Raw genomic sequence first — 13030 nt, 5'->3', positions numbered from 1 at the left:
CGCTCCCTCTGCTGGGGCAGCTGGGTGCGGAGCGTGGAGGGGGGCAGGCAGGTCGAACCCCTGCTTCCCTGCTTGTGTTAGCCCTGTGTCACCTCCTTAGCTGCCTGACTCCTTGGGTGGATTGCAGCCCGGAGCCTCTCTGCAGGCCTCTTGTCTGTCCAAGAGTTTCCTCTCTGTGTCCTTGCTCTAGTCACCCACCTGCCCCCTCCATCCTCCAAGGCGGGCTCGGCTCATCTCCACCCTTGCCCCACGGGGCCCTGGATGACAGGCTGACAGGCCCACCAGAGGGTGAAAGAGGCTCCCGGGGCCAGTGCCCACTGGGCCAAGACCGCTTGAGTACGCCCGCTCCCTCACCCCCTGGTACCTGACACGACGCCAAGAGCAGAGGATTTCTTCCAGCCAGCCCTTATGGCTCCAGTGACCGTATTTTCTAAAACCAGGCTCGGGTGTTCAGAATTAGGACGAGGCTGGAAAAGCTGATGGAGCAGCCCCAGCTCCACGGTGACTGCCCACAGTGGCCGAGGCAGGAGGCAGGGCCTTACGTGGGGCCACCAGGGCCCTGGTGGTGGCTGTGGGTCCCCTTTGTCACCGCGGCCTCTGGCAGGCAGCCGAGCATCTTTTCACCCTGTCCCAGCCCCTCTGATTGATAAACAGGGGTGGGCCTCCTCCTTAGCAGGACTGCTGCCTTTCACCTTGATTTCCCCAGGGCTCTTAGAAGCATCGATAAACCCGCTTCGCCCACCAGCTGGTCCCCTCCCCCAACCCAGGCTGCCAGCCTGGGAGCTGGGGCTTCTGTGGTTTGAATGCAGCCCGCCTGTCGTTCTAGGTTCTCTGCACCTTAGCAGAGCTCCCATGCAGGAGAGGTTCCTCAGAGGAGCCCTGCAAAGCAAAGGGCCCTTGTTCTGGGGCCCGACAGAGGAATTCACCTCTGCCTGGGATGTTACATACTGAGTTCAGGGATGATTTCCGGAGGGAGGAGGGAGCTGGGCTGGGGTTTGAAGGATAAGTGGGTATTAGCAAGGAGAGCAAGGAGGAAAAGGCGTCACAGGCAGAGGAGAGAGCACACACCAAGTCCAACACAAGAAATTCTAAGCAAAAAAGCTTCAAAAAAAATTTAAGGATTTTTTTTTCCAATGCTGCATGGGGCTAGAAGCTGGGGATAAACAGAGGAAAGAGACGTGCTGTTATGGAGCTTACGCTCTAGAGGAAAAGACAAGTGAGGAAAAAATGACAGACCGTGGGAAGTGCTCCGAAGGATAAAGAACGGCAGGGGGATGGGGAAGTTTCTCTGAAGCCTGAAGGAAGGAAAGGCAAGAAGGGGTCCCATGGGCAGGGCTGGAGGGACCATCAGCCTGAAGGGCTGCTTCATTCAGAAGCCACCCCTGGGCTGTGGAGGGCCCAGAGCGGGGGCCCACCTCTCGCCTGGCCCCTCCACGGCAGCCTTGGCACAGGATGGGCAAGGCTTGGCAAAGGTGGAGGCACCCCTGCCGAAAGGAGGGGTAAAGCTAAGGGGGACAGCCAGCCCATGGGGGCATAGGCCTTGGGCATGTCTAGAGGAAGACTCAAGGAGCATCTATTTAGATTCTAGGGTGAGATCTACCTGGCAGGGCTGGCAAGTTTCCAGGTGCTTCTTTGGCAAGACTTACTCATCTCTACACTGAGAGAGCAAAAGGCCTCTCCCTACCTAGGGCGGCTGGGCTCCCCCAGAGGACAGTGGACCTCAGTGCTGCCTGTTAACCTCCTTCCTCCACCACCGCAATGGCACGTCCTGCCCTCACCACTGTCTTCCTGGAAGCCTCTGCCACGGCAGAATTGCAGCTTGTGGGAGGGACCAAAACCTCGTCTAGGTTGAATCTGCTCTACCGTGTCCCCATCAAGTTCTCAACCCTCAGCGCTTCCGATGGTCACAGAGTTTAGCAAATAATGTTAAGAATATTGATCATTTGATAAAAACTCAGCTAAGATCCCATTTTTACACCATACACCAGAGTAAATCCCAGTGATGCAAAAATTAAGGCATAGGAAAATATAGCTGAATACTTTACTGTGTTTTAAGCACAAAAACAGTGGAAAAGGTAACTAAGGTGAGAGTTTGAACTACTTGATAACACCAATTTTTAAAAATAAGTTAAAAATAAAATCAAGCTACCTATTAAAAGAACTGGGAAATATATGTGATAAATATCACAAAAGAGGCACTTCCAACTGGTGGTCCAGTGGTAAAGAATCTGCCTTCCAATGCAGAGGATGCAGGTTCGATCCCTGGTCAGGGAACTATGATCCTACATGCCGCGGGGCAACTAAGCCCACGTGCCGTGGAGCCCATGCGCCCTGGAGCCCACACGCCACAACTAGAGAGAGAAAACCTGCACACCACAACTAGAGAGAAGCCCGAGTGCTGCAATGAAGAGACCGTGTGCCACAACTAAAAGATCCTGCATGCTGCAACTAAGACCCGACACAGCCAAAAAATAAATTAAAAAAAAATATTAAAAAGGAATATGTCCATTATGAAATATGCCATCTTCAGAAAGAGAGCAATTTGCAAGTACCTAAGATGTCCAAGGATACATTTCTGTTAACATAAATATTACTATTTATTACTATCTTTATTAATAAATGTACATATTTAACACTGTAATTATTGAATGTAATTTAATGTAAAAGTAAAATTATTAAATGTAATATAATATATCCATCTGTATTAATAATGTAATTTATAGCATTGTTTTATATATATACATATATATATATATATGTTAATGTTTGGCTAGAAAAAGTCTGGAAGAATATACACCAAACTATGACCAGTGCAGTTATATCTAGAAAGTGAGGTTGGGTGGACTTAAAACAGGGCAGGGACTAGAGTGATCAAGGGAGGTATGTAGGGTGCAAAACTTAAGGAGATGCTTATCTTCAAGGTCCCACTATTTCAGGTCAGCCCCTGAGAGTGAGTGCCTCCTTAAATTTGGTGCCAAGGTGCCTCCATAGCCTCACCCTCATCCTGGCTCTGACTTAAACACTTAAGTACGTTTTTGAATTTTTGCAATAAACATTTTTGAAACAAAAAAAATAAGGAAAATAAATAGAATTAAAGGATCTTACAGGTCTACTGTAAATAAGAAAAGCACTAAAGCCCTATTAAAAATGATGAGCCAAAGTATTAAAACCAGAAGAGAGATGCCACTTTTGTCTATCCTGTTGGCAAAAATGGAAGGAAAAAAAAAAAAGATAGTGGTAGCTAGAGTGAGAGGAAATGAGATGCATCCGTTATCTATTGCTGTGTAACAAACCACTCCAAAGCTTAGCAGTTTGAAACAACAACAGTCATTCATTTTGATCACAAGTCTGCACCTTGAACAGAGTTTAGCCTAAAATGGCTCATCTCTGCTCCATGCAGTGTATCTGAGTGTGGTCCATCTGGCAAGTTGATGTTGGCTGTCACCTGGAAGCTCAGCTATGCAGTGGGCAGGAGGCCTCAGTTCCTCTCCACGAGGGCCTCTCCATGGGCTGCTTGGGCTTCCTCACAGCATGGTAGCTGATATCCAAGAGCAAACATCCAAAGAGAACAAGGTGGAAGTGCATGGCATTTTTATGTGCTAGCCTCAAAAGTCAAACAGCATTAGTTTTGCCATTCTTCATTGGTTGAGGCAGATTTAAAGGCTCACCCAGGATGCAGATACAACGGGCTTCCCAGGTTCAAGAAGAGGAGTCCCCGGCTCCACCTTTTGATGGGTCAGTGATAAAAAGTTCTGGAAAACTATATAAGATGGAAGAGATTGTTGAGGTCACCTTCGTACAATCTGCCACAGAGCACTCTCAAACACTGCTAGTGGTAGTATAAACTGATACAAATTTGGGGATATATGTAATGTTTAATGTAATGCAACTGGTAATAAGTTTTAAAAGCTTTAAGAAAATATATAACCTTTGATCCAACAATTCTATTTTTGGAATCTATCCTAGGGAAGTAATTGAGGATATTTACTAAGATTTGCTACATGATGAATATTTATAATACCAAAACAAGATTGACCTAAAGTCCAATATAGGAGATTGATTAAATTCTGGTACATCATTACAGTGGAAAACAATATAGCCAACAGAAATGATTTGAATGTGTTTTTCTTTGTTGTTGTTGTTTTTTTTTGCGGTACGCGGGCCTCTCACTGTTGTGGCCTCTCCCGTTGAGGAGCACAGGCTCCGGACGCGCAGGCCCAGCCGCCATGACTCATGGGCCCAGCCGCTACGTGGCATGTGGGATCTTCCCGGACCGGGGCACGAACCCGCGTCCCCTGCATCGGCAGGCGGACTCTCAACCACTGCGCCACCAGGGAAGCCCTGAATGTGTATTTTTTAACCTGAAAATATTTCCACATCATATTGGTAAGTGAAAATATGAAGTTGCAGAAATAGTATGATCTTGTTTTTGAAAAAAGAAAACACGCATATACTTATGGATACTGGATATAGGAGCAAAAACCTGGGATATATACACCAAAAATGTTAACAGTGGTTAATAGTCAGTGGTGGAGTTATGGGTGTTTGGTTTTCTTTTTATTTATCTGTATTTTCTTATTTTTATTGAATAAATACATATTACTTGTACAATTGAAAACACTTTTTTTTTTTTTTTTTTTTTTTGCGGTACACAGGCCTCTCACTGTTGTGGCCTCTCCCGTTGCGGAGCACAGGCTCTGGACGTGCAGGCTCAGCAGCCATGGCTCACGGGCCCAGCCGCTCCACGGCATGTGGGATCTTCCCAGACCGGGGCGTGAGCCCGTGTCCCCTGCATCGGCAGGCGGACTCTCAACCGCTGCGCCACCAGGGAAGCCCTGAAAACACTTTTAACAGGCCAAGAATATGAACTGTCAATTCATAAAAGAAGAAATACAAAGATCAATAAATATATGAAACAATATCTTTTCAATAATCAAGGGAGTGAAAGATTAATAAAATCTTTTTCTATACATCATGCAACAATAAAATCTGATGCTGGTAAGGTGATTAATGTAAGTTGGCAGAATATTTCTGAAAAAAATCAATCTTAAAGATGTTTATACTCTTTGATTCAGTAATTTAACTGCTCAAAATCTATCCTAAGGAAGTAATCAGAGATACTGACCAAAACCTGGAAACACCTACATGTCCCCCATCAGAAGACCTGCCTCCACGGAGTGCAATGCCCACAGGGCAACTGGGTCCCCCCTTCCCAGGGCCATAGTTCCCACCTCTTCCTTTTGCATTCCCGATTTGGAGGCCAAGGGACAAGTTACCTTTATCATCACATTTGCCCTGTTGATTTAGAAGAGGAAAATATTTCCAAGCACTCATATCTCTTAACTACATGAGTCATGTTTCAAGAAAAATGAAGAAAGCGTTATCTGTGTGAAGAATATTCCTGTATATTTGATACTCAGAGCATATCTCTGTCTAAGAATGGAGCTAGCTCACTTCATTCCTTACCTCAGCTGCCTGCCTCTTGGGCATACGAGTTGTGACCTGATTTGAGACTCAGCTGAGACCTCACTCCTTCGGCAAAGCCCTCTGAGCCCCTCAAGCCTGAGTCAGGTGCGCCAACCCCGTGAGAGCCAACCCCATTACCACCCGGCAACGAGGTCCCCTGGCTGTGGCCTCCTCCCCCAGCTCCTCTGAGCTCCACAAGCACAGGGACAGTTTTCCGCTCTTCCACTGCAGCACCAGGACTTAACACGGGGCCTGGCACATCAGAGGTGGCCAGCGGATGTCTTTTGAATAAATGGGCATACATCCTAGGTTCTGCATTTCTCAAAGCATGTTGTCCCTTTTCGTACCCCTTTCAGTGCCGCTCAGTGAGTGCCCTGAGCCTCAAAGATGCTTAATGATGTTAGGATGAGGGAATAACAAATTGTTAAGAATTTAAGAAATTATTGGGATTTCCCTGGCGGTCCAGTGGTTAAAACTCCATGCTTCCACTGCAAGGGGTGCAGGTTCGATTCCTGGTTGGGGAACTAAGATCCCACATGCCGCATTGTGTGGCCACAAAAAAAAAAGAATTTAAGAAATTATTAAGTGGTATAATTATTATTACCACTGTGGATAAACGATATTTTAGAGTCAAGAGACCTGGTTTCAAATCCTGCTGCTGCTTTTTACCAGCCACATAACCTTGGCAAGTGTTCTCTGAGCCCGAGTTTCTTCATCTGTAAGGAAGCTAGCACGGGGTTAAAGGTGTGTGTGTGACAGGGCCCAGCACATCACAGGATTTCAGACAGAGTCCCATTATCGATAGCTTCAGCCTTCCCTCCTAATCACAGCGGGCCAGGCATTGGGAAGGGCGGTGGACTCCAGAGACCCAAGCAACAAGGGACAACCAGGCAGCCAACACCCCTGGCTGCAGAGGCGCCGAGGCGCCAGGCCCTGGGTGTTGGAACTGGCCTGGAGGCTTGGCCACTCCCTACGGCTGCGGAGCGGCAGAGACAGGGCCCGGCTCAGGACAGTTCCTCAAAGGCAAGAAACGCTATGTTCTCAAAGTCTTCTCTCTGAGGCCAGTTTCATTCATGGCCAGCCACAGGTCAGACCACGGGCACCAGCCTGAAACGTGTGTGGTAAAATGGACAAATTACCCTGATGAGTTCCAATTTTCACTCTCCGGGAGCAATTCCCCACAGGCCTGTTCCAGAGCTGCAAGTGTGAAATGCGGCCTTCATGGTGGATTACCCACCTAAAGGAAGCTGTCATCTCCAGGCCTCGGGGAGAGAGTGGGGCTAATTCTGCTCCTTCCTGGGAGAATTCCTTTCTGTGTCCAGCTCCTGGCCTGAGCAACCCTTCCTGTCACCACTGCCCTGTTTCTGTGACTGAAAAGACTGAATCCACGTTGTGTGTGTGTTTGGGGGACAAGAGAGGACTTGCTACGGCAGGCCACACGCACTGCAGATTGGGGAACAGTCTCCTACAGAGGGGCTGCCCCTCATGCCTTATCTCCCTTGTAGGGGAGAGTTTTGGGTGGGCTTCTCCTGAGGGGCAGTAACAATCATAGCAGATAGGCATATGGTGCTCTGTCCTCAAGGAGCGTGAGTTCCATTATAATTGGGCCACAGGATGGCTGAGGTGCTGAGGAAGCCCTGAGCTGTCACCTGCTCTTCAGGAGGGGACGTGGCGGGGAGGCACACAAGAGAAGCAGGTGTTCACTGGGGAGTTAGCATAGGGGCAGGGTTGGGGGGAAGCACCAAGAGTGAGTGGGAGGGACGTGGCTTAAGCAGGGGTCTGGAAGTCGGGACTTGATCGGCAGGGGCTGGTGGGGTGTTTCAGCAGGAGAGGGCACAGTCTCAGGTAGTTTTTAGCAAGATGTCCCTGCTGTGAAAGGTGCAGGCCTGAGGTCCAAGTTCTCCTCAGCCAGTAACATGTAACACCTTGGTGCGGTTGCCCAGCCGTGCTCTGAATGCTTGCCCGCCTCTCCAGCTGCCTCTCTGGCCATACCCACAGGTACCCTCCCCACCCCAGGCTGGACAGTAGGACTTGTGGGCCCCCTAAGTCTCAGGATCTCTCACTCCATGGGCCTCATATGTGCTCTTCTCCCCACCAGAAATCCTTCCCCACCAAGCTGTCTGGGATCCTAGGTCACCTCCTCTGAGAAGCCTTCCCTGGCCCTCCTTATACACCCTGCCGCCAACCCCACAGTCAGGCTCTTCCTCCCCTCCCCTCTACAGGCACAGTAAGCACCCTCCTTTTCCTCTCTTTTTGCTCCTGCATTATTGAAGGTGCGTGCTGACCACACAGCCTCCCCCGTCACACTGTGAACTCTGGGAAGGCAGGGGCTGCATCCTCTCCATGCCTGTATCTCCTTGTTTGTCACCCTCGCTGCTCAACGAGTGGTTGATGAATGAATGTGTGACCTCCACACGCACTGGTAAGTAAAACACTTCCTGACTTTGCTAAGACTCACCTCCTCTCTGTCCCAGGCCAGTTCGGCTCTCTGCCCTGGCTGCACTCAGTACCCTAGGGAGAGCAGAGATGCCAAAAAGTGTTTTTTGTGTTTTTTTTAATTTAGGTTCTCAGAAGCGCTGTAAGATATGTCCATTGATAGACTCTTTTTGGCGAGCTTTTGGCACATGGTCTCTCCGGCAGAGCAGTTGAACATCTTATAAACACAGGGCCCCCAACCCCCGCCAAGTGCCATGCCTTCTTAAAGCTTAGTCCCAGAACAGGCCCAGTGACACATCTGCTGCATTCTATTGGTTAAAGTAAGTCACAGGCCCAGCCCAGATTCAAGGGGAGGGTACCCCACAAAGGCAGATACTAGAGATGTTCATTAGACATAACTTGTGTGACACACGACCATGTGACCTCTTCTGACTAGTATAAACCCCAAAGGTCTACTCCGTGGATGAGAATATGGTGTGGTGTGTGTGCTCTTTAAGGATGTGGTCATGTAAGTGGCAACCAAATTTTTGAGAGCAACTCGTTTTTGTGTTTTCAGGAAATAGTCAACAATCTAAAATTCAGTTAAAACTCATAGCCCACTTTGAAAAAGCAAAGATCTAATCGTGAATTTTGGAGCTCACCTCTTATCATTGTCATTTCAATAAATGGTGGAAAAGCAAGTAACTCCAGATGGTATGGTTATCTTGAGAGAATTTACAATAATTTGGGCGCTAACTCTAAAGCATACGTAACACACACATAGCAAAATCACACTTTCAATTAAATTTATTCGAAGGCAAAACTTTGTGGGAAGGAATAGTCCTGGGCAGAACTGCCTGGTAATGGTCCTGGCTGCCTCTGAAGAGGGAGCCCCTGAAACCTGCCGTGTCCACACACAGGCCAGATGCGTGCCGCGCGGGGGTGCACAGACCTAATTCTGCAGGGCAGGCAGTGGGCTAGAAGTCCTCTCAGATGCTTCTAGCCTGAGGATCCGATCCTGCGATGCCAGAGGTGGCTTTAAAAAGGGGCCAGGACTTGGAAAGAAGGAAAGAAGCAGTGTGCATCCTGGGCCTGGAGCAGCACGCTGGGGGCTGGTGGGCAGGAATCCCCCAGCCTTGTCCCAGCAAGCAACGCTGAAGCAGGAAGCTGGTGTGGCTTTTCCTGTGCCTTGGTGTCTGGGTGGTTATCCCAGGCTTTCCCCTTCTTCTTTAACTCTCATCACAGGGATCACGTGGCATATGTAATAAAGTCCAAAGAGTGCCACGGGAGAGCAGGTAGTACATGAAAGGCCAGGGACCATTAGTGGTGAGAGGTAAGTAGGGCCCTGACAGCTGAGTAAGCCTGAGTCCCCAGCCAGCGACCACATTGATAACAGGCCTGGCAGCCTCAACAGGCCCGACAGGGCCGCGTGGCCGCTCGGGGAGCAGCAGCTGAGAGCCTGTTTCCGCCCCTGGGAGGATGTGCTCCTCCCATTCTCGGGCTGCAGCAGTGGATTGCTTACAGACTCACTCGCTCCTTCATTCGTTCGTGTTAACGTATATTTACAAAGACCCCATAATATGCTGGTCCCCACACTTGGAGCTGGAAACAATGGCAAACAAGACAGGTTCTTTACTGTCAGCAGAGAGTGTCAAGGACGGGGCCCAAGGCTGTCATAACAACATTTATTACCATCTACACAGCACCTGTTCAGGGCCAGGCCCTGAGCGCAATTATTTCAGGTGTAATCCTCAGGCAGGTGTTGCTCTCTCCGTTTTCCTGTGGTTGAGTAACTTGCCCAAGGTCTCCAGCGCTGAGGCCGCTAGTAAATGAGATTGCCTTTGGAGAGAACAGCTAGTGAGAATCAACAGTGCTTGAATGCCTTCTCAGAGCCGCCCAAGAGGATCCCCGTGACTGAGTGGCTGGGACGAGGTGCGGGCACCCAAGCTAAGGGCAGCAATGTGTGTATTATCATGGATGTTGTTGTCATGACAATGCTGGAACCCCAGGAGGGACCTGCCCCATGTTAGCACAGGGATGAGGGGAGGGCGTTCTCAAGAAGCAGGGGCCTCGTCTACACTAGCTGGCGTGTCTGAGGCCAGAAAGCCTGGACCCTGTGGGACCTGGGCAACCTCCACGGGGAGGGCGCCAGCCGGCTCCTAGGGCTCACCTGTACTTCAGGGGCTAAACCCACACCCTGACAGTTGAGCAGGAGGCAGGGGTGGGTGGGACTCACTGGAGCCCATCCCTGGGCGGGGGTAGCTTCTCTGAGAGAGGAGACCCTGGGCTGGAGAAATGGGCAGAGCAGTCCTGGGCTTCTCCCCGCTGCAATGAACAGCGTGACTATCCTGCACGCGGCCTCGAGCCTGGGGACCTCCTGCACTCCGCACAGCACGCACTTCCTTTCTTTCCCTCCCTTTCTGAGCACCCCCTCTGCTGCCCTCCCCACAGAACACACATGTCTTGCTATTTGGGCTAGTGCAACCACCCCAGCGATATAAAAAAATGGTTTCACCCTTGGTTTAAAAGTCAAGCTCGCTTGGGGCTGAAATTCTATGTCCTCAAGGCACTTGGGGGAGCCTTAGACGAGCCCTCAGGAGGAGGGTCACATACGATAGAATAATTCCGGCCACAGGTCAGAGATGCTGCTGCATTATGTGTTCTCAGAACTCATTTGATGTCGCCTGCACTGATGTTTCTGCTCGTTCTGGAAACTACGTACGGGCTCTCTTCATGATACATTTCAGGTGCTTTCGCTAAGCAGATGAAATAATTTTGTAGCCAGAAATGGAAGGAAATCCAGCAAACTCTTTCAATACCGAGGAGAGGAGGCACCACACCATCTCTTCATGGGGCTGATGGCCGGCAGGGTCCAGAGGCTGGTCCAGTCGGTTGACACCGGCCCGTGAATCAGGGACCTAACCCTGGTGAATCAGGTGCCACTGGTGCTAGGAAGTAGGGGGCTCGTAAGTGGGCCTCAGTCACGGGGCCTCAATCTAGACCTTCCTGCCAAAGCTTGGGTACGGTGTGGCAGGTACTAACACACAGCCCATAGCTAATAATACTATCCTGAACATTTGGTGAACCCAGCATGTGCGTTTAGGTGGCGCAACAGCCCCATAAAGTACTTGATATTATTTTGATACCCATTTTACAGATGAATTTATTTTACCAGTTACTGTTCCATTACATTAATTTATCATCACAGTGGACATTCTCCAAGTGTCATCACTTGTATTTCTCTGTACCTACTCCCTGGTGCCAAATTCTGCCCATTCGAACCCTGCCTCTTTGTCCATCTCCTCACTTTTACTTGCGCCCTTTCGCTCACGGGAACCCCCTTCTCTTCCCCCTTCTCCTCCTATCCAGATCCTTCCCATCCTCCAGCCATCTGACCACCCGGTGCCCAGTGGTCTCCTTCATCTGACCTCTGACCTCCCCCATCCCTGCCCCAGGCCTAAGCAGTGGGAATCCCAGCTCGGTCCTCCCTGGCCTTGCCTGTCCTTGTTTTCGGCCTGTGCTCTAGGAGGACAGCCAGGGGCACACACCCTCTTGGCCACTTTCAAAGAGCCTGGGGGGCCATGAGTGGTGAGAGAAGGGTCCTCCCAGGGTGGGCTGGGGGGCAGGAAAGGGAAGCAGGGGCGGCTGGGCCCCCAGAGGCCACAGGCCCGTCTCCCCCAGCTGAGGGAGAGAGCTCACCAGGCTCTGGGGTGGAGGTGCTGGGCTGAGCTAATCACCTAAATGGACGCAGGCTGTTGAGAGACAGGCTCTATTCCCTAATAGAATTTGCCCTCAAATGCAATTTAATTTTCTCTGAGGCGGTCTCTAGCCCCTCTGCTACCCTCCCCCAGACAGACCCTCATTTCCCCAGCTTCCAAGGGGGAGCAGAGCACCTTTCCTCGGAGGAAAGAGGAGAAGGGCCTCCCCTGGGCTCTGTCCCGATCTGTCCGTTTGGCCTGACTTGCCTCTAGAGCCGCCTGCACTCAGCACGCGTTGAGAACAGCAGCTCCAGCCTCCAGTCCTCACCATGAAGGCAGAGTCTTCCCCTGACCTCTGGTAAGTTCACACGCTCCGAGAATGCTTTGTCCTGCTTAGTATCAGAGGCGTGGAAAGGAAACAGTCAGGAGGCGGGTGCGGGAGATACTGAAGTGGGAGGATAAGGGCCCACGTGCACACGTGCCCAGGCCCCGGTGGAGGCGGCAGCAGTCCCCTCGGAGCCCTGTGGTCTGGGGCAGAGCCCAGCTCCCGAGCACCCTGGGGACTTTCCTGCTCCACCACAACCTCTTCTGGGCTGGTTTTCATTCCCCCTGTATGTCCTCGTACCCCCAGATCTCAGACTGCAGTGCCCTGGAACCTGACTCTGGTCGCTGGTGGGATCAGAAGATGTGGGAATCTGGGCTCTGAGCGGTCCTGCTAATTTCAGAGTGGACGTGGGGAGCATCTTTAGAAGCTGCTTGCCATCTCTTTCTCTAAGATCCCGTCGGGCTGCGACAGGGGCTCAGGGAGGTCTATGCACGTTCATACCTGGCCCGTGCCCATGATCTTGGATTTCTCTCCCATCCCTCCCCCTTCACCCCCCACCTCTCCTAGCAGGGATGGGGTGAAGACCACAGAGAGAAGCCTGGGAGAGGAAAGCAGAGGAAAGGGGTGGGGCCCCCAGTGTTAGCTGAGGTGGCTTTCAGGGAAGGCAGGAAGCCTGCGGGGCCCAGACTGGTCCCTGGATTCAGGCGACCCTGTGACCATCTTCTTTATCTGGCGAGCCCTGGGGAGGGAACACTAGAATTCCTTTTTCTTTGCCATCAAAGCCTTGAAAAGAGCAGAGGGTGGGCCGAGGATGACAGAGTATGGATGGGTGGCAGGTCAGGGTCAACTGCAAGGGGGAGATGGCCGTTCTTCAGGCAGAGCTACCTGCTCAGCCCCGCTGGCTCCCTGCTGCAGCTGAGGTCTCTTCAGCAGCGTGCGGGGCCATCTCTCGTGGGGCTCCATTCGTGGGCATCCTTCCCACTCATGCACCAGCAAACGCTTATCAGTCCCCTACTCGAAGCCAGAAAATGTGCTAGGTTCTAAGGAGGAAAAAGGGGACTGCTGTATGCGTGTGTGTGTGTGTGTGTGTGTGTGTGTGTGTGAGCACGGTACAGTCAGGTCAAAA

This window comes from Neophocaena asiaeorientalis, unplaced genomic scaffold, assembly GCF_003031525.2.
Source record: "Neophocaena asiaeorientalis asiaeorientalis breed wild unplaced genomic scaffold, Neophocaena_asiaeorientalis_V1.1 scaffold182, whole genome shotgun sequence".
NCBI classification, from domain to species: domain Eukaryota; kingdom Metazoa; phylum Chordata; class Mammalia; order Artiodactyla; family Phocoenidae; genus Neophocaena; species Neophocaena asiaeorientalis.
Note: the sequence above shows the minus strand (reverse complement) of the source record.